General features: G+C 40.6%; 1 protein-coding gene across 33 annotated transcripts in view; it reads left to right on the top strand.

Annotated features, from left to right (window-relative positions):
* Positions 1-22,050, top strand: part of RAD51B (RAD51 paralog B) — a 429,615-nt gene that overhangs the window by 293,961 nt on the left and 113,604 nt on the right. The gene's annotated exons all lie outside the window — the stretch shown is intronic.

The following is a 22,050-nucleotide window of genomic DNA, read 5'->3' as shown; positions in this document are numbered from 1 at the left end:
TAATGGACTTTGGTATTAAGCCAGCCTTTCAGTGCACACACCACCATGCCAACGAGAGTGTGTGCAGCTATTCTGTCTGCTTTGGAAGCCTACAGATGCAGCCAGAGCTAGAACAATTCCCGTATTGATCCTGCACTTGTCAGTTAATCCGTCACAAGGCATGGGAATCCTAGCCCTATCCACATCTGCCTGCATAACTGCAGGGGGAAAACCAATTCTCTGAAGCTCTCACCAGGAGACAAGAGAGCAAAGAGAAATGGGAGCTTGCTGGGAGAGAGGGCTGTAAGCTGCTGGGCCAGAGGGCCGTGAGATTGCCTACCTGCTCCACCCTTTCCCCCCAGCTCCTTTTCATCCTCCTGCAGGTCAGCGGGATCAGGTTTATGTTAGTGAACCATGAAGCTTATCAAATAAATGTTGCAGCAGCAGGTGTTTGGCTCTCTCCACAGGCCAAGTCTAACAAGGTTGATATTGTGTCTGTGGCCAAAGTAACGCAGTAATTACTTTTCTGGGCTTGGAACGCCCAAGAGATTTCTGGGAACCAGTTAGAAAAACAAACCTTGCTAAGAGCAGGGGATTTTTAAAAAGGAACAGTGGTGCTCTCTGTGCCAGAAGGAGAGGACAGGCATTTTGAGTGCAGCATCCAGCGTGGTGCCCCATCCCCTCATAGACTGCTCATGTTACAGGGGCCTGGAACAGAGGCAAAGTGCCTGAGTTTGGTTGCTCACGTTGGAATGGACAGCTTATTTTGGCCCATGGTGGCATGTGGAAAGGCAGCTGCTTCCTTTAAAGTCGTTAATGTGTACTGCAAGAAGAGCAAACCCTGGATTTGGGGGACCTTTAAATAGTGTTTACAATTCTATCTATATAATTCAATTTGACTTACACGTCAGGAGTTGCATAGCATAGCATTCCCACTGCTGTCTGTTTCTTGCTTTGTGCATTTCCCTGTAAGCTCTGAACACAGGTACTGAGTTGCAGGAATGATGCAGCCTAATTATCCTAGAGGAAGAATAAGATCTCACAGCACAGCCCTGCTGTGTTATGCCCCTTTATCTCACATAGTCCCTCTCAGGCCAGGGAGGAGAAAGTTAAAACAGGTCTGCACAGTGATGACATTTAAAAGCAGAAATCTCCATTGTTCTTTTCAAATGAGTATTGATCATTTACGCCAAAGCTTCTTCCCTGTAGCTGATTATTATATGTGATAATGTTACCATAATGTCATTTAAACCAACTTAAGTAATTGCAAAAATGTCCTGAGCTACTGGAAATTTCTTCTTTTGCTGTGTGGTTGTCCAGGAGACCCGAATTTGAAAGTGAGAAGAGGAAGAAAGCAAAACTGATTAGACATTCATAGGGTTGCACATTAGACTTGAACCTGGTATGTTTAAAAAATTACTTTTTTAATATAAAGAGCCTATAAAATTCTTACTACCTATAAATAATTCTATAGGCCTCCTTCTCTGCTGTTGAACCATGCTACAAAGCAATGCCATTGTAATGATGAATGCTTTTTCCCAAGCTAGGAAAGTTAGCATCCCATTAATGTCTGGCAGGGCTTTTCCATTCCTACTGTTTATGTTAAGCTCTATTTTAATACAAAGCGTCTCACTTTGTATTACGAAGACCTGATGCCTTGGTGGTGGTCCAAAGACACCACACCATTCCCTCGGTGTTCTTCAGTGTTTCCTGTTAATCTGTTTTGTTCCTGGTACTCTGGGCTGGGCATGCAGTACCCGAAGTGCCATGAAGCCCTGCAGTGAATGCCATGGCACAGCAGGCGCCAGCGTTTAATTCTGCGCCGGGAATGCCGCGCACTTGGAGACCAGTGCAGGGGTAGGTGAGACACCTGCTTCTTCCAGGTGTTCAGTCACCTCCCATAAACACTGAGTGTGGCAAGTAGAGAAGAAATGCTGGACTAAGTCTGCTGGAAGGGAAAGTAACGGAATTTGCCTGAGCATTATTGCATTAAGGGCAAACCTTGTCTGCTGTTGAAGAATGGCACCAGGGTTCCTTCCACAGCAATTTCCCCATTATAAATGTAATACAGATCATCCAAAACTCAGGCAGGTTATGTATGACCTAAGATGGCCTAGATGGTACTTACAGAGCTCTCTGCTTTAATCTGGGACACATTTGTATGATATAGACAGTTTTTATAACATGTTACTTTAATTTGATTTTTTATATATATTGTTGGAAGGCTTGTTAAGCATTTGGAAGGACACATGAATCAGCTTAACTGGGACAGATTTTTTTCATCATGTATTCTGTAAACATTCAGGAATGATGTCTGAAAATTGTCATTTGGAGAAGGCATTGCCACAGAATTTGGCCTACTTGTCTATCTGAAGTCTCAGATTCTGAGGGAGGATGAAGGCCTATATATTTATTTTCCTATAAAAAACAAAGACCAGCTATGGCCAACTCTAATAAAATCTCCACTGGAGAGAAGTGGATCAGCAAGAAGCGGTTCAGGACTGAGTTGTATGGCAATGTTAAAGAGAGCCTGGAGGCATGTTAGGATTGGTGTTGCAGTGCCAGAGCTATGTATGAGAACCTCACACATGACTTATCAGTGCTCACCTGAGTGTAACCAGACATGAACCAGAATATATTTGCTATTAATATTGCAGCTGGGATTTTTCTTTTCTTTACTTTTGTGATTAGAAGAATGTGGCAGCTGTGTGCATGTGTGTCTTCTGGCAGTGGAGGGATGACAGTGCTTACAGTTTCCATATGAAAGCAAGAGCATGCTTTCTCTAGGCCCAAAACATTTACAGAAGTACTTCATAAAGCTTAAGAAATAATGACAAAGAGGAAAATAAGTGGTAGTGGATTAAACTAAGGTATTTTCTGTACTGTGATGTCTTGTATAGTCATCTGGAAAGAAATGGGAGAGGTCTTTTGAAGATCATTGATTGGAAACAATCTTTATTACCAATCAAGTTCACCTTTGTCAAAAAAGATGGTTATTTAAATATTAGGCATCTTTTACTCCCATGGCACAAAACTGATTCAAGGACTTGATCTGATAGATAAACTGTTAAATGGCTTGTTAGATTAGATAAGGGAGTTGGAATGTATTTGATGTTAAAATTACATCCCTACATATGAAATCTCTCCTCGTCTATCAACTAGAAAAAGATCTTACCTGGGTATAGGAGGTCATCTGCATGTTGTATAGTTTTCTGAAGGCTGGGGATTGGTTTGGACATTGCTTTTGTATTTACTACTGCTTATCTCTAGTGTTAAATAAATGTTCGTATTGGCTATACAGAGATGAAAATATGTTGAAGTTTTCAGGTACTGGTGATGGACACCAGAGTTCTCACCTAACAATCAGTTTACATTAAGATCTGGGCTACATCAGAAAGAAGAAAAAAGGACTTCTAATCAACCTAAGAGAGTTATTTCATTCCATTCTTTAATGGAGCAGATTATTCCTGGCCTATTATTATAGAAATGGTCAACACGAATGGAATTACAGACTCCTGCAAAGACTCTCCTCTAATATAAAATATTATCTTTTTTTGTATGATTCCCAAAACAAGTTAATGATGTGGTTTACTTGACAAGGATGCTAAAAGCACATCTACCACTGAAATTAATTAATTCTTTTTTCCTTGATTAAGAAGTTGTGTTACTCCATGGCCCAGAATCATCAAATTTATTTTTCTCTAGCCCATTTCCATTCATGGCTTATGGTCAAAAAGGAGTTTAAATCTCCATAGTTAATCTTAAACCCTTAATACATCATGTGATTTCTGACCCAGCAAGGACTTGGATCTCACAGTAACATATGCAGCAACAAAGTGGTATCAGTCTTCCTGTTTCTTGTCTGAACCTGCCAAGGGCCACTATGGATACATGTCCAACACTATACTGTTGCAGTTGCTGAAGATGCTATCAGTCATTCCTGTGGGACTCCAAAAAATCAGAATGAAACAAGGTCTTCTTTCTTGAAGGTTTAAGCAATTGATCATGAGAATGAAAAGGCTTTAGTTGCAATTTGGCTTTTCATTGTATTTTCTAAGCCTGTGATGAGTAATAATAAACACTGACAGATTACTGTATGCACATGCATGGCGTGTGCATGTATTTTGTATTTGGGAGCCAGTCCTAACGTGACTGGGAAGTATGCTAAAAGGCTGCCTAAGCAGAGTTTCCCTTCTGGGCAGCATTGTATTTGAGCTTTTAAGCATCACTCAGTGTTGCTTGAAAGACTTGTCATATCCATCCCAAGTCTTTTGCATTCTTAGCATGGGCAATTTTTTTTTTTTTTTTTTAATGAGATGCTTTCAATTAAAAAGTGATAAAATCAGCCCTTGAAAAGCTTAGCATGAACCAATTTCAAGTGCTCAAATATTCCAAAAAGTGAGTCTGAGGCAATGGCTGGAGGCTCTTACTAAAACATGAAGATATGAACTCTCAGAAGTATCCTCTGGGGAGGCTCTCTCGAATGATGGCCTACGTAGAGTTGCTGCTTGGCATCCCCAAGACAACTGGTTTCCACTGTGATTTCAATTCTATCTGGAGATAGTTAGACAAATTTTGGGGAACATATCCAGCAGAAATACTTGGGCCTTTATAGGTTAGTCTGAGTAGCCTTGGGAATGCACGCAAAACTGTGCAGTGCTTACTGTGAATAGTGGGAGACTCCAACTGACTTTGAATTAAAAAAAAATCAAATAAAATTTAAGAAAGTTCTAACTGGAATGCTGAGAATTTTCCTGTTGTTTTTTGGGGCTGTGAGCCATCTTATAAATGTTTCAAGCAGCTAATGCTAAAAAAATAGGAGTTTTGAGGTCCATTCCAAGGGAAATACACGAAGTTTGTCATTTCAGAAGGAAGACCGGTGTGCCCGGAAATCATAGACTTCAATTTTCCATGTTAAGCCATTGAATTAGTCTATTTTCCTTTCCTTCTGGAGTTGTCTTTCTCAAAAGTCCTCCTTTAGTCCATTTTTCCTTACATGTATGTTCTCTATGCTAGTTTCTGAGGAACTGGCAAGAGTATTAAAATATATGTATCTATATATAAATAACTGCATTAGTTAGACACATGTAAATAAAAAGTTCCTTCTCTTTTTTGGAATAGTGGTCTTAGGCAACTGTTAATATTCCTGTTTCCCAATCATTTAATACATTTAAATTTAACCAAGGGATATCAAAGAATATATCTTTGGCCAGGGAAAAATATTTGGGCAAAGAAAAGGTAGGAATGTTAAAGGTATGCGGTTTTTTAATAAGTTTCCCTGAGAAAGAACAGAAAGAAAACAAATGCAAAAAAAGGCTAAAAGAAAGAAAAGAACCATAAGGCTGAAAAAATTTAAGAACAGTTCCCAAACTGAAAAGCCATTGAGGAGAAAGAATCATCTAAAACTCCAAAGGGTGGGGAATGGAAAACTGGAATTAGGAAAGGACCTTGAAAAAAGCCTAAAGCTTTGTCCATGCTGCCAGCAAATCTATTTTGCTCAATTTTGGCTAAGCTGGATAAACATTTTTTCTGGCATGTAGAGGTGGTTGCCCAAATTTGTTTGTTACAAGTAGGTTGGAATGAACCTCTCAAAAATGTTTTTGCCTAGTCTCGTGAATTATGCTAAACCATATTTTTACTTGGAGTCAAAAAAATTTTGGCCCCCACAGAGGCCAGCCAAACACCAAGGCAGCTCAGACAGTTGGATTGCACAGCTGTTTTTACATTCTGTGGTTTAAGCTGTGGGGATGTGGCTTAACTGCAACATCCCGCCAGATCTCCGAGGGAAGGAGCACCCCAAGGTAGCATTTTCCAGCCCTGCCAAACATCAGGAACAGCCTAAGCAAGAGAGTTTCAGTCCTCAATGCTCTTGATGTCTCTAGTATAAATTTACAACAAAATGCCTGCAGAAGACTGTAACACAAACCAAAGACACACACAGTCAGTGTGAATGTGCTTGCCCAACACAGCAGTGTTTGGCTCTGTTTTGTACAACTGCAGTGGAGCTGGGGCTCAAGGCAGGTCAGAATCCTGCTGGAAGAGGGGGGAAAAGTGGCTGAATGTTGCCTTTGCCTTTAGTTTCACAAAGGTTTGTTTCTCACTCAGAGTGGCACTGAGTGCTGTGTCCTCCCAAGGGAGCCGTTCTGCGTGAGGGTCACCAGATGCAGATGTTTGGCTGTGACCACCCACTCAAGACCATAGCCAGGTTTCAGGTTGTAGTAATGCTGATCTCTCATCTCCTGGTCTTCAATAGGTGTCCAAACCAAGGCCAACTTCTGTATAACTTCTGGTACTCATCCAACCCCTCAGTGAGCTGTCTATGGGAGCTAAGTAATCTGTTTGCTCTGTACTTGTGGGTTAGCCTTTTTCCATCTTTGCTGCCTGAACTGATTTCTTGTGGAGTATGACCACTAGTGCGAGGGAATCAGGTACGGCGGGGTGAAAAAGAGATGGAGGACATGGAACAATGTCTTCTGGTAACCATTCACAGTTAGAGTAGCTTGGGTCCAGTATCAAACCATGTGGGACAAGGAAGTAAAGCTACTTCTTTCAGGATAGCATACCCTCAGCTGCAAGTGCTGTATTGCTGTGATGGAAAAGACTGTATATTTCCACTTTTTCCTAAGAAATAGGCAACTTCAAGGTTTTTTTGTAAACAGTGGCAAACCTATGAGTGTAGGAAAAACTAATAAAATGTGGCTTGGTACAGGTCTGTACCTTGTGGTTGGTTGACTGTATCTACAAGTCTTTCCTGTGGTTGGTACTCAGAAGTCCTCTTGGTGGATTTCATGGAATATAATGGGTAACCTAATAAGCCATCCAGAGATATTTACAGTCACTCTCGCGTCTACTTGTTCATCACTTTTCACTGAATTTCTGTAATCTCACTTGTGTCTGAGAACCCCCATCCTTTGGGGCTGAAAAGGTTATAGGGATAAAAGCTAGTGGGGTACAGAATGTGATTGCAAAAGTGTTGTCTGTGTAGAAAACCAGACTAAAAAAGAACCTGATAAACAGTATTAGAAGGAAAATGACACAATTGTATTGTTTGACTTTAGTGATTGCAAACACGATTTTCTCATTTCTTCAAGCAATGTCTAATGTCCTACTGCTTCAATTCATCTGAAGGCTGCAACTTGAATCTGTTTTAGTTGAGCTGAGAAAAGACTGGGCTTGTAAACACCAGTCTAACTCTTCTTGTGTCTGTTCCAGCGCATGCAGAAGGACGAACAGGGATGTGTTAAACTGACTTTGGCCGTTAGAAATGTGGTCTACATCCATGGTCCTTAGGCAGCTTTTAAGGCTCACAGTATCCCATGGGATGTAGGGCATTACTTTGGGGCAGCTAGTTAAGGCATCTTCATCCTATTCAGCACCATTTTCTCTGACGTGCCTCAACTGAGAGGTAATTGAGGAACAATGGTGGATTGAACCGCTCAGCCTGATTTTTCTGACAGTCCGAGTACCTAAAGGTCCTTATGCTTTTACTGGTTGTTTTGTGATAGCATCTGTGACCCCTATTCAGCATCCAAAGCTCCACAATGTAAGGCTGTGTGTACTCAGAAAGAATAAAACTATGGCCCTTGCCCTTGCTGACTCCAAATGTGGTTTATGGTTCATCCGGCAACTCACTGTGTCAAACTGAGCACGAAAACTAATGGTCAACAAATTCACAAACCACTTGAAAACGAACAGCAGCTTAAAAAGTCCACATGGATCACCATGTAAATGTTGTCCTGTTTTACTGGAAACATTTCTGACTTCTGTTGGCAAGTTGATAAATTCCTGCAACCAACATCATGTGACAAAAGGGATAACCTAGCATCCAGGATTCCTAAGTGCTCATAAATGGTATCACACGTCTTTACAAGCTCTCAAGAGTGGAAAATATATATTTTTAATTGCCTTATTGGCAAATAGGAAGAACAGGTAGGGAAAACCAAGAACAACATATTCAGTTGCAGTAGGTGCCCAGAACAAATATCAGTGCTTTATTACTGCTGCAAACAATTTGAGCAGTCCATTTTTCTTACAGTTATCTAGTCATGAACTATTCCCAGTAGATGAACAGTGCCCACCAGTGTTTGCCAGCCAAAGAAAAAGAGGGAAAAACCTTCGCACTTAGCTTGCTGTGGTCCATGTTTGATTTGCAGTAGTTTTGCAAAGCAGTGTTCACAGTCATTTGTTCTGTTTTCTGCAGTGTCCTTGACCATACCCCCTGCCAGCAATAGGACCTTTAAGACCAAGAGAAAGAAACAACTTTTTTTTTTTTTTTTTTTACCCAACTAGCAGAGGATGTGCTGAGCCAAAATAGAAATAGCAAGGTCAGGTCAGGGCAAGGCCCTGCATTTCATTAGCTAGGCCTGGCTAGAAGTGATTAAATATGTACAAGAGGCTTTGAATAGATCCAGGGAGGAGGGATGACATTGTGGAATACAGAAAAATCATTCCTTGGTGCTGTCAAATGACTAAATACAGGATGGTACTTAATGAGAGAGATAAAAAGAATTTATTTTAATTCTGTACAAAAGAGGGGATTTTGTTTTTGTTTTTGTTTTTTGCTTTTTTGTTGATTGTATTGAAGAGAAGGAAAGGAGGGTCTGGACAAAATGTGTCAGCCTGGCTTAACAGAATCCAGATAACCTCGAGATACACATTGACCAAGCCTGCAGTTCTCATGAATTTAACTTGGTGAAGACTCAGTAAAAAGACAAAAGTATATTGGCAGTGAAATCGAGGCTCTGGTAAATTTTGGAGGTTCTCTGATTAGAAACTGAGGACCTTCAGAGCATTGTTCTGTCTGTTTTGTCAGACCTGATAGAAAATTGTAAAGAATAGTGCTTTGGAGCTGGAAGAAGTACTGTGTCAAGTAGTACTCTGTCTGCCCAGCTCAAATTTGCTTCTGGGGCTGCCTGACTTTACTAATGTTTTCTAGCTGTATTGTAATTCTTGTATGACAATCACATTGTTGCATAGGCACCTAGGCACTGAACGCTCATAGTCTGTAGTCCTTTTCCCTAGAAAATAACAGCCCAGCTGTTTGAAGTATGTTTCCATTTGTCCAGAGCACCAACAATAATGCCTTTGCAAAATTTCTAGGGGTCATTTTTTTAGACCAGCCCACTGAAATATGAATTTCCACTTTATACCTCTTCTGAAAGATTATTTTTGCAGCAGAATAATACTCCTTAGTGTCATGTTGTAAGGTCAATTCAGAATCAGCTGGGGATTTCTGCATACTCATTTTCGCATGAATGTAACTTAAAACATTGTGAAAGCCTTGATTTACTTGCAGTAAAACAATCTCTGTGTCTAGACACTAGTGTATTTAGAGTAGTGTAAAGATACTAGTATCATTCATACTGGTTCTTGTTACCTAAATAGTATATTTTTCCTTCTGGTCCAGTATGTCTTAACTGCCTGAAAAGTGTTTTCTTGGGCAGTGTTGTATCTTCTTTGCTCTATTACAGAAAATAAAAAGCTTATGAAAAATCTTTTGCTTTTCTGAAAGTTGTTTGATAGTGGAGCTGACGTTAATGGTCAGTTCACTGGCAGAGGTATATGGTTTGATTTATATGTTTTCTTGCTAAAATGTCAGATTGACAGCCCTGGGAACAGAAATCCTCAGCTAATTGCCCAAACATGCAGCATATTGCAAACTTTGCCAACCTTTCACAGCGATAGTATCTTGATCTTTGAGCGTGAGAGCATATCTAAGCCTTCAGAGGGCATTCAGTGCTGAACCCGATAGGGCCTAAGAAGTACTTTTTGTTAGCTCTCTTCATGATTCACGAAGGTAAACAATGACCCTGAGTTTCCTTTGTAAAGCCATTGAACAGCCAGCCTGGCAATAACAGCTCCGAGTCAGAATTAACAAGAGCTAGGTTTCAAGCTATGGTAACTTTATTATGAAAGAGTGCAGAGCCCACCTTCCATCCTGTGAATGAGTACTTGCCCCTGCTCATTCTATCTCCCCCTGTTGTTCAAGTACCAGGAATGACCAGTTGTGGGCCTGGAAAGTTTGGATCACACATTCTTGAAGATTCCTAAGCTAGCACTAGTGTAAATTTAGTCTCTGAGGCTTGGTCAGAAGCAGTATTTTTCAATACATGCTCTCTGAATCAACATGGATGTTCTCAAATACGCATCGTGGCAAGTGCTAACTGCTGACTGATTGTGAAACTTACCGTTCTTTCCCTGACCCTTCCTGCATCTGCTCTTCTCCTTTTCAGGGTTTCCTTCTGTTGCTTCTCTTACCCATGACCTTTGCCATTTCCCTTCACCTTTCCACCATCCACTCCTTTTCCATTTTTCTCTCCTGCTGTTGTCAATTCCAGTCCTCTTGTATGCCCCTATTCCTACTACTCTCCCTTTCCTGCATTATATTTTTTCCTTCAAACATCCCCACATATTTTTAATTTACTCATCTTCCTACTGCTCACTATCTCCCTCCCCTCATTGTCACATGGAATAAGCAGTGGTGTTATGACAAGGGGGGTGCTATTAGCAGCACTGCAATTGATCTAGTCTACGTCGTTCCTCTGTCTTGTCCTCATAGTTTCTTCTTACCAATTGCCTCGATGTATTTAATATATTGAATTTTATTCTTTTTTCTTCCTTTTCATTAGAAACCTGGGGGAAGGAGGACAAGCAATAGGGGTGTGCTTATTTGTCCTTTTCTGTGAGGCCCTGTCTTGAAAAACTTGGCTTTTTCTTTCCTTGAGGTTTTCTTCCAGGCCCTTTCCTAAGTGAATGGAGAGGAGTGATTTTCTTGTATCACCAGCATTCTTCTCTTTCCCTCCTCCTCTCTGCCCAGTCACGTCCCTAATTAATTGAATTCCCTACTAGACCTTTTGTGAGTCATTTCAATTACCCATTAGTGAAGCAGCCTGGGATTTCTGCTGTGTTTTCACTCATCTTCCTGGAATTTCTCTTCACCTCCCTCCCCCTCCTTCCCCTTTTAGTCACTCTGCTCTGTGAAAAGCATTAGATGGACTCCAGCGCCGAGTGCCTATATTGTTTGCAGGCCCAGCTGCATACTTCCACACTCTGCCTCGTGCGTCACAGCTATTCATCTTGTTTTGTACTTGGCTCTGCTGCAGATGCTGTAAATATGGTAATTTTAGATCCCCTGATTGGAAAGGGTTGCAGGGAGGGTCTAAGTGGTAAGAGCACTGTTTGATTTACACTGGTTCATTCTGGTTTCTCAGGGTTTGGGGTTTTACCGATACAAATGAAATGAAATAATGGTTGTAAAAGCAGTCTCTCTTTTATGGTTAGGAGAAGGATAAAGGTGAGAGTATCTTTGTGTACAGACTTGCAATAGCACTGCCTCAGAAACAGAGACTGGAAAGAAATAGAGCAAAAGCAAGAGGTAACTCCTCAGATTATTATGCAGGATGCCTTCACACGCAGATAGCTGCAAAGCATGGATGGATCTGAAAACTGCAAAAATGGAAGAGATCCAAGACAAATGTGAAAGGCAAATCTGGAAACTGACAGAAATCTGTCAGTTTAATGTACTGATGTACTGCCATCAGTACTCAAGTACTGTAGACTTATGGCAAAACCTGAAGAACAAAGTCAGTGAGAAGCTTATTTCTTAAAAAATTTTGAAATACTGGATAGGACTGCAGCAGGTAACATGCATTATATTTCTGAGGAGAGAGAACAAGGCAGTGATAAAGCCAGCTTGCTAAAATTATGATGGATGCAGTGACTGCCTGAAATCTGATATATGGAGAATTGCATTTCTATTCTGAAATTGAATTTTTGCAGCACATGAATCTTTCATGCTTGGGGTAATTCTCAAGTGATAGAGAGAGGCAAGCAGCATCACTGGGAACCAACCTGCCGGAAATGTGCCCCACACATCCCAAGTTACAAAAGTAATTTACACTGCTCAAGCTATTATGATGCTTTCATATTATTAGGATACTTGTCCCTGTGAGGTTAGAGTATTTCAAGAGAGAACAGACTTTTGATAATCAGGCTGTTGTGAGAAGGCTCTCTCTCATGACTTCCCAGAGGGAGCTCATTTGTTGGACTGACGGGAAGTGAATTTACGAGGGCTCCCTGCACATCGGTATTCATAGGTATTTTTTTTTCTCCTCTGAGCTCTTTATCCAGTCATAGGAGAGAGGAAGGGAACAGTGTGAAAATACCACTCAGTACAGACACATTAAGATGTTCTTAGGAGACCTACTGGGAATTATTTTACCTTTAATGTCTTGAAATCTTGGCCCCCTGTTAAGCAGTGGTGGATTTCAGAGGTTCATTAGATGACTCTGGAGTTCTGCCACTTCACAGGGTAACGTTACTCAAGTCAAAACTGTAAAAGTGAGAAAGGAGCTAGCGATGAGTTGCATATGTGAGCCCCCTCATTCTTTACAGGGCACACAGCAGCAGCAGAGCCTGTAAAATTTTATCTGAAGTTAGCAGGTCATGACAACAGTTTTTTTTATCTGTCTGTGGTGTTGCTCTATTTTCTTGCACACATACGGTTGCTAGTATCACGTTACAAGGTTTAGTGTTTTGGCAGTTCTCACACCTTTTCATTTGTTACATATCCTTTTAGACTGTTTTCCACTGCAGAGTTAGCCTGGTGAGAACTGCTACCCAACTTCTGGGCTGAGCAGCAGCAGCAGCATCTGAAATGGAGGTTTGGGCTTGCTGTCATTTCACCTGATAAGATGTCCAGTGTGTGCCAGAGGATGCCAACTGTGCCAGGGATACTGACTGAATTGCCCAAGCTCTGGGCAGCTTTCTGTGCCTTTCCATAGTAACTCCTTTCTTTTCCCCAGAGTACACAGTGGGACAGAAGACTTCTGCTTCACTGGACTGAGAAAAGCCGTTTGTCACAGCATAGAGCTGGCTCCTGTATCACTGGCAAGATAGCACATACACTATAGGAGAAAACCCAATTAGCCCTTCCATGCCAAAGAGTATCCAATGTTCCTTTACCTTATGTGTTCCTTTACCATTACCTAAATTATCCTTCTGTAATGTTATTAGATTTCTTTATATGTTTTTTGCCACAGTGTAACACTGCTTGTCTCCTACAACGTAGTGCTGTGTTTCGCTCCATAGTTGTTTGCATCTTAGCAAAAAAAAACCCGACACAAACTTAAATTATGTAGTTAGTTCAGGTGGTTAATAAAGAAGCTAAAGAAATTTTACGTTTATTGTATTCATAAATTCTCTTGGAGTTTTCACAGATAGGTTTGGTATATATATATAAAAAATCCACAACTTCTGGAAAATATTGTTCATTGTGGGGCTATTTTGGACTTCCAGGGTTCTGGGTTGTAAAAGGCTCTAGAGCCTGATAGATTCCCAGTTATGGGCTATTTACATTGCTGTATTTTTTTGACAGAGCAGCAAGAAAAACAATGATTTATCAAACAACTGAACAGTGACCAGGTTTTCTATTTTTACTTCTGTTTTGATACACAAAAACTAGATTTAGAATATGTCCACTAAATCCCTCTGCACTGTAAAAAGCAAATTATAAAGATGATTTTAATTCCTCTCATCTCAAAGCTATTAAAGAGACTGGCTCAATCGCTGCACACATATCACATCATGTGATTGCTCCAGTGTATGCCCATTTATAGCATTTCTCTTACAACACCTTCTCACTTGACTGTCACTGCTTGTACTCTAGACAAGGTGCACCGTTAGGAAAAGGAATATTACGTGTGACATGAGAATTACTGTGTGCCAGCGTAGTTTCCAAGGATCTTTAGTGGTTATCAGTTACAGAGATCTAATACCAAGGCTATGGAAGCACACCCATAAGATGTAAATGCAAAATTAATTATCATCTGCCCAATCTTTTCATTTGCATGCTGGGAAATTACCTGCTGGTTTAGAGAGAGAAATGGTTCTTTGAATGGGACTTGCCAGGAGAAGGGAAAAGTACCCATGTGTGCAGCCATAAGGTTTCTGATTTATCTGTGCTCTGTATGAGCAGTTGGTTACTCTTCAGAACTGTAGAGCTGAAGACAGGATAGCCTCCAGTAAGCAGGGAGAGAAATTATGTGTTGGGTTAGTGAACTATGTAAGGGACATCAAGGAGAAAAGAATTCATTAAAAAGGGAAGTTCTGGGAAAGACGTTACAATGTAATGATGGGGAAGTAAAACCTTACTGGATATATTATTTTTGGAAGATGAAGAAGGGATCAGATTAGGATAATCAGAGAGATCAGGGAGGGAATATCATTTATGCAGACCAAACACTTAAGCATGATTCTTCAGGTGACCTGTTGCCAGGTTTGAGATCAAATTAAGTTGGGTATATTACCAAATTAAATGAGTACATGCATGTAAAATACATACTCAAGAATACTTTGCAGAGATGGACTCAGTACTGTGTAGTACAGAGAATTCTTAACTCCTTCTGACCTTCCTAGCACCTTCCAGGAACTACCTGATACTTTGTTCTGTTCCCAAATTAGATTTGCTTCAGCACTACCCTCATCCCCACTGGCCGCTCTTCCCATCTCCGAGTTGCTTAGTACACATGGCAGTTTTCAGGGCTTCAGGCTTCATTCACATGCCACTTAACACAGTGAGCCCGTTGCCAGCCCTTGTCCTTGCCCTACCTGTTGCTGCATTGTCATTTGATGCATAAGAAAGGTGGTGAAAAGTGAGTCCTGCCCAGTGTCCTTAACTGGGTTAGCATTTGAGTGTAGGGTAATCTTTGAGCTGGTTTAATTCAGAATTTCTTAGGTCCCAATTCTGCATAGATGTCTAATCTACTTCAGTCCATCTTTTGGGTTCCAAATGGCATGTTAAATCACATACATGAAACACAGTCATTTAATAGGGCATGCAGTTTACAGGATGAAAATGGGGAGAAATCTCATTTTAGTTGATTCTCTTACACAGAACTTGTACACAGATATTACTTTTTAAAAATAAATTGTTAATCACACTACCCTTTTTTTTATCTAAGCTGCTGGATGGCCTATTCACCCACTGCATTTGATTTTGCAGAGAATTGGCACTTGGAAAGGGTCAGTTTGCATTTCTCTCTCTCCATTATGTTGTGTGCTTAGAGGGGTTAGTGTGGGCTATTACACTTGGCTCCCACGAGATCCCACATCTGGTAAAGGATAGAGTGTATGACCCCGCTCTCAGCCTCTTCCTTACCTCCAGCCTCCCCCCATCATCTGAGAAGGTTAAACTAAAAGCAACATGTATGATGGCAAAGGTCCAAGTTTGAAATGTGTCCATTGTATATGTTCAGTTCAAAAACAACATATCAAGGCGAGTGCAGTCCTTACAAGTAGCACCCCTGGGCCTTCTTTTATTCCAAAGCAGAGATATTTACCCAAGGAAAAGATGGAAGTGATGGTGTAACAGAGTACACATGTTGGGAAAATATGCAGGCAGAGACTGAAGAAAAAATAACATTCTGCCACAAGTAGCTGCCTTGTTCCTCAAATTTTTTTTTCCCTTCAGATTAGAACCAGCCATTTCTTGTGCTCTTTCAAGCACCTTCTGTGGTTTCTTGACAGCTGGCTAGAGAGGATTGAAATCTGGCTTGAAAAATAGGCCATGGGTCATGTTATTTTCAAGAGGGGAGAAGCAAAAATTCCCATAATGGTCAAAATTCACAGGCTTGAGTTTTGTTGGGTTGTTGTTTTGTAGAACATCAGTGTTGGATATTTTAATAAGTAACTTCAGTTAAAAATTCATAATAAAGAACTACAGATTAAGCTCTTCATTTCTCTTCCCTCTGATTCATAATGGCAAGCAGTATTTTGTGGAGTTGCAGCATGTCCTTTTTGTGACAGGGAAATGTTCAGCTTCATAGAAGAATATGCTGGGGTTTTAAAAAAGTAATTTTTGTTTGTTTTTTTAAGGATATGGTAACACTTGTCTTGCAAAAACTGTTTCATTAACAGAAAGATAAGTGAGTAACAGCCTGCAGACCAGTGTTCTTTTTCTCAGCTCTCCTGAGCCTGAATTGAAAATACCAATACATTCTCAGCTTTATGTTCAAGCAGATGGTTTCTGTTAGGAGTTATAAACCTTTCTGGTGTTTTGTTCTTTTGTGAACAAGTTCTTTTTTAAAAAATACTATAAAAAGAGAATACTTAGCTCACAGAAGTGCTAACTTCCTTGACCTGCATTTTAGGGCTTGAGGCTTCTTCTTAGGAATACATTTCACTACTACTGCAGTCAAAGGGCACAGCCTAAAAAGGTAGACCTGTCAACTGGGTTTAAGGAAAAGAAAAGAAAGAAGAAATAGAGCAAGAAGTATACAAGAGAAAAATGACAGTAGGAGGCAACAAGTAGAGAAAGTCAACTATCATGCCCTGCTAAATGGGGGGGAGCCAAGAATTCCAGCAGAAGTTGTATTGTAGTAGAGCATGAGGAAGGTGAAAGTGTTGATCAACTCCTGCCTTTTGAACAGATGGACGAACAAAACAACCCCAGGCAGTGGCAGAGCACAACTGAGTCATGTACAGCATCACAGGTAGTGCAGGAACTGAATGAGTGGAGGGCTGGAACCATGTCACCTGAACAGGGCATACCCTGCATCAGCAACTCTGCCTCCTTCAGAAATGTCTTTCAGAGCAGCTTTCTTCTCTTAGCTTGAATAATGTGTTACAGTCCCTTCCACACAAGAACTAGAATGGGGTCAAAGGAGAGTATTGTCAGCATTGGCCAGTCCATCCATAACACTTTGAGAGACTCTTTCAAGGGCAGTTTTAACAAGGGTGTTTTTTGTGTTATGAGTAGACATTCTGTAAGAACTGAAATTGAAGTCCATGCTATGCAGTCCATTCACTGGATAAAGGAGTTTTTGATGGGTAACGGAGATAAAAATAGTCATCAATTCTTACTCCCAGACAACTCCTTCAGAATGTGAGTAAGCAGCACTGTCTAATGGGAAGAAGGTGGTGTTGGAAACTAGGAGCTCCATTCCAATGTTTGCTCAGCTCTGGACTTGTTGAGGGACGAGTAGCTAGTAGTTAGCAATATTGAACTGCTTTGTGAAAGTGCATGGAATAATTAGTTAGTATCTGCAAAATGTTTTGAAGATAACCAATTTCCGTATTTCCGTATTTCCATGCACTGTAATGGTGGCAGTGCATTATACTGCAGAGTGTGAAGGAGATCTGTTAAATTAATTAAATAGATGAATGTGTCTCATCAGATCTCCTCATGTCCATTCTACAAATTATAAAAACCCACTGATAAAAGATTAAACTGATTTAATCAAATTTTTCATCACGTCTCTGAGTTTACACTGATTGACATGAAGCTATGCCCATCTGTAATCATTTTGCTTAGCAGATCCAATGTCTATATAAACAAAATTTATAAATACAAAATTTATCAAGTGAGAGGGTCTAATGTCATAACCTATGTCTATTTTCATTAGGGATTTCTGCACCAGCGGTACAAAAACCATTGTGCAAGTATAAAACACAGTCTTCAGTTGTAGACTGAGCCCTTTCAGAGGTATTAATGGTCCTGCAGTTACACCAGAAACTTGACTTGGCTTCTGGCAGTAGTACTGAGTTCCAAACCAGATTACTCCTACTGTGTAACCAGTTTTCACCTGTTTTTGTATACGAAGGCATTAATGAAAGAATACTTCTTGGAACAGTTTAATGGTTAGAGGAAGGTAGTGCTATTCATGGTTTTGCTAGGCAGTAGATTAGGTACACTCAGGGATTGTTTGCAAACCACAACAAACCACTTTAACTATCTGTAAAGAGCCTTCCCTGTCAGAAAAATGGGTGTAAGAATATTACCACTTTTCAGGCTTTGTTACTTGTAAGCTGTTTAATGATCCAAATCACTAGCTATTCTTATTGTAGCACCATTTTTTTAAAAAGTCTATTTTTCTGTTTCTGGTATGATTGACTATCATAGTAATAGCCCTGTTTTTCATATGACATACTGTACTCACTATTGTTTGAAATTGCCATTAGAACATTTGACAATAACGTTTTCTTTCCAAACTGACTTGTATTTTTTCCAGCACTGATTTTTTTTTTTTCTTTTCCTTTCCTGTTTATCTAAAATAGCTGAAGGAAAAGGACACATTGCGTCAAGGGCTGATAGGACAAGAATTAGACCTACTGTATGTGCTGGTTGCATTCAGTCCTATGAGCACTTCCTTTCTCCTCCCCCATACCCAAACCCAGCTCTGCTCCATTCTTTGGAGCAGGCAGGATACTAAGATTTACTTTGATGTAGTGGGAGACCATGGCTCTTTCTTATTTCTTTACAAAGCCTGAGCCTGAGGAAAACAGGTACAGGGATCATGAGGATGGAAAACTTAATATTCCCAGCATTTCAGGTAGTGTGACTGCCCTGAAAGTGATAGTAAAGGAATACTTTACAAATTGCTGTGATTTGGTGCTCGGACTGGGCTTAGTGCAGAGCCAAATTCTGATGTGATTTAGTCCTAGTGCTTACATGTTTACTCCTGCATAGATACAGACATAATGAGAGAATTTACACTTATGGAGTTGCAAAAGATTTGATAACACATGAAATTCCCACTGGTTTAATTTAAATAAGTGTAATAGGTTTACTGGAACTTCTGCCACACCCATATTCCTCCTCTGTTTAAGCTGCATTTCACTAAGTGCTTACACAGGGGTTTGCAATAGTTTAGGTAAATTGGATATAAACTGTGCATTTACTTAAAGCAGTGTAATTTCCCTATGTAAACAAGAGTGAAGTCAAAACCCATGGACAACCCCCTTCCTCCGGACGCAGCTGGAAGGCGTTGCTGAGCTCAGTTACCACAGTCCTCTGATGGCCACTGCCAACTGCTCAGCCATGGACAGGGTTTGTGTGTATGCTCCCCAGTATGTTTTGGGGGGTAGGAAAAAGGTGCATTGGATCAAACCACTCATTTAAATTGATGTGATGAATCTTGCCTGGAAGCACTCACAGCGGTGGCTCTGCCAGCCCTGAGCGGGGTGGCACACAGAGGCAGCTGGGGGGCAGCAGTCTCCCAGACTAGGACAGCTGTACACAGAGTGAGCATCTCCCCCTCAGCTAATTTCTACACAAGCTAGGGTCCCTTCAACTAGCTTATTCACAGTTTACCCTTTACTAAAGACTTCACAGTTGATTTAATTTACGAGTCAAGGAGCATCGACTTCTATCCACTACTGTGCCACTTCTATCCACTGCATTCAAGCTGTCAGACATCAGGAGATTTGTCTACTGTAAATCTTTTCCGTTTCCCAGTTAGTGCAGAATATTCAAGAGAGCAGGTTTCACTTCAAAATCCAGAGGGGCTTCACTTGCCATTTCTCTTCAGGGTTTCTTTACTGTCTGTAATTCTAATTGTAGAATATCTTTGCACAGCTGCTTTTCAGTTTCACTCCTTGCTTGGTTTTCCATTGTTGACTGAAAGCAGCGTGTTTTCTTTCCTCTGCCTTCAGTGGAAGTGCCGCAGGGTCCAGTTACCTCTGTGATAATCAGGGAAGGTCTTTTATAAATATCTGAAAAAGTGCTTTAGCATAAGAAGTGAACACGTAGGAGTTCATGTGCTACATTCAGTAGCGACTGAAAAGGAGATCAAAGAGTTTCATGGTTCAGCTCCATAGCAGTTTAAACTGCTCAGTCTGCTGTGCTCCTACTCATTCAGCTCCCAGTTCCCTCTCCTTCTCTTGCTCTGGCTCTGGCACTTTTCTGACCTGAATAGTTGCCTGAACTGGCTTAAACTGGCTGAAAAACAATCCAGGGGGATTTTTTTTAGGCTACTCAGCTGAGACTGGTTGAAGGTGCCATGGAATGGCATCTTTAGATCATCATTCATCAGTTCATTGAAGCTTTCCCATTACATAAGACAGCACTGGCTTGTGCTGTTTCCAGGACAGTTTCTGAATTTGGTGGCCTGTGTTTCACAGCTGACTTAGAAATGCAATTCTTCATGCAGCCAAGACCTTCCATAAAAATGTGCTAATATGTATTCTTAAAACAACTGAAAAGAGAGTCCTAAGTTAATTGCTGTATAGGCTCTTTAACATCATGAAGAGTTCAGTTTCAGTAGGATAGTATAAGTCTCCAGACTTATATCAGATATTTTGCTCTGTAAGATTTGGCTTACTTTGTCTCTAACAGTAGGCTAACAGTTTGAAGACATTTGCCTTTCAGAAGTCTTCAGCAAGAGCAGGGGTTAGAATTCTCATTGCTGTAGTCTGTTTTCCCTCCCAGCAGACAGCAATTGATGACCTTGACTCCCTTCATAAGGGATCCTTACTCCACGTTGACATACAGGACTGCAGGACATCTAGGATGGGACCTAGACCTATACTCCTTCTCATCTTTGGTCTTTCTGATAAGGGTCAGTGGTCCAACATGAGTTTAACTAGGGCAAACCACCTGAGACCTTTGTCACTGGTGTCAGCAGAGAAGTCCCAGGGTGAATGGTCAGAGGCAGTACATCATTCCTGTCCTTAGTCTTCCTCTGCCTGAGTGACCATGCAGCATCAGGCAGTGGGGAAACTTGTGCTGCTGCTTATTCCTCACATGTGTTTTGTAGTTAGATCCCTGCATTCTTTGGGCTTTTTATTTTTGAGCAACACTAATTTGCAGGCAAAATGGAATAAAAACTTTGATCATGCAATCCTGGTTTGCTTTCACTATGTTTCCTGTATCTATTGAGTAATCTCTGGCAAAGGAAGGTGATAAGGAGTTAATGGATGGCTGTGTTTGTGAGCACAGAAGCATGCACCACTACACCTGCAGTACCAGAAAGCACCTACAACAAAGCAGCAGGCACATGAAAGCCCATGCAGTGACCTCCAAAGGAAGTACATGGATTAAGACTAGTGCAGAGATAGGCATGGAATTGCCCCTGTTATCTGGGGAGCAGGAAGCATCTGGGTGTATCCATGTGCCCTAAGTGATCTGTTAAGGAGTTTAAGCTCATTTTTGAATGTGCTTGGTCATGTGGACATTTGGAATTGCTGTCACCTTATTGTTGATGGACAGGCAGAGCTAGTCACCCTGTGATTGTTGCAGTTGTCTTAGACCTTCCATTAGAAAATCCTGTTTTCATCTAATTATAATTTACCATAGCATTTGAGCCAAAAAGGCTAATATAAGGGACTTGTTTCCAAATGGTTTTGATAGAAAGTTTCTTCCAAAAGTTTGTATTGAGTTATGAGGAAAGTGGTTATTTTACAGGTGATTTCTTCTTTTCTAGGAAGCTCTATGGTCTCCACATTATTGATGGATGAATGAGGTATTAGGAGAAAAAAAGAGAAGGAGTTTTATTTTTACATTAAAATGTACCACAAATAAACATTCTAGGCATGCTCCAGCACAAGGTTGAGTCCATTTTCTTTTGAAATTCCTTTTTCTAACCTTTAAGAACTGATGAGTCACTGTAAGGCAGTATTAGGACACAGAAAATTGAGATGTGTCCCCAGTTTCACAGTACCCATCTGGACATCTTGAAGGAACCAGAATGGAAAGCAGCAAGCAGTAGAATTATGGCAGTGATGAGCTGGGAACCTGTTGAAGACTGTGGAAGTAACAGCCACAATGAGGTTTTAAAATCGGTGTGGCATGAGAGGAGATCCATGTAGGAAGGTAACAGCTTAAAGGAACTCTTCAGACCTTAAATATATACTGAAGTTTCTGAATCTTGCTGTATTTCACTGTTGCATAGCAATTGGCTGACAAGATATTTGCTTCATTTCCCTCTTACCTTTAGAAAGAACAGTGTGCTTCCTATTTGTGCATGCAATTAATACTATATACCTTAGATCTAAAGTTATCCAAACTCTGCAAATTCCAGCATTTTTCTCTAATGGAATGCAATTTGACATTTTAAATTAATAAGTGTTTGACAACACTAAACCAAAACCTGATATTTTCACTCTAGGATTTATTGTCTAATACAACTGAAACTGAGTAAATTTTGAGGCAAAATGCCATGTATGGCAACAAGAACAAACACTGAGGTCTATTCTGTGAAAACATAAAGGGCATCTGATTTATGAATCCTCTGAAAAAAGCAGTTCAGTAGTTCTGTCCAGAGCAAGGGGGACTTTTGCTGAACTACAAAGCAA

Source organism: Cyanistes caeruleus, chromosome 6 (genome assembly GCF_971803275.1).
Source record: "Cyanistes caeruleus chromosome 6, bCyaCae1.hap1.1, whole genome shotgun sequence".
In the NCBI taxonomy this organism is placed as follows: domain Eukaryota; kingdom Metazoa; phylum Chordata; class Aves; order Passeriformes; family Paridae; genus Cyanistes; species Cyanistes caeruleus.
The sequence above is the reverse complement of the archived record's forward strand: the minus strand, read 5'-3'. Positions and strand labels throughout refer to the sequence as shown.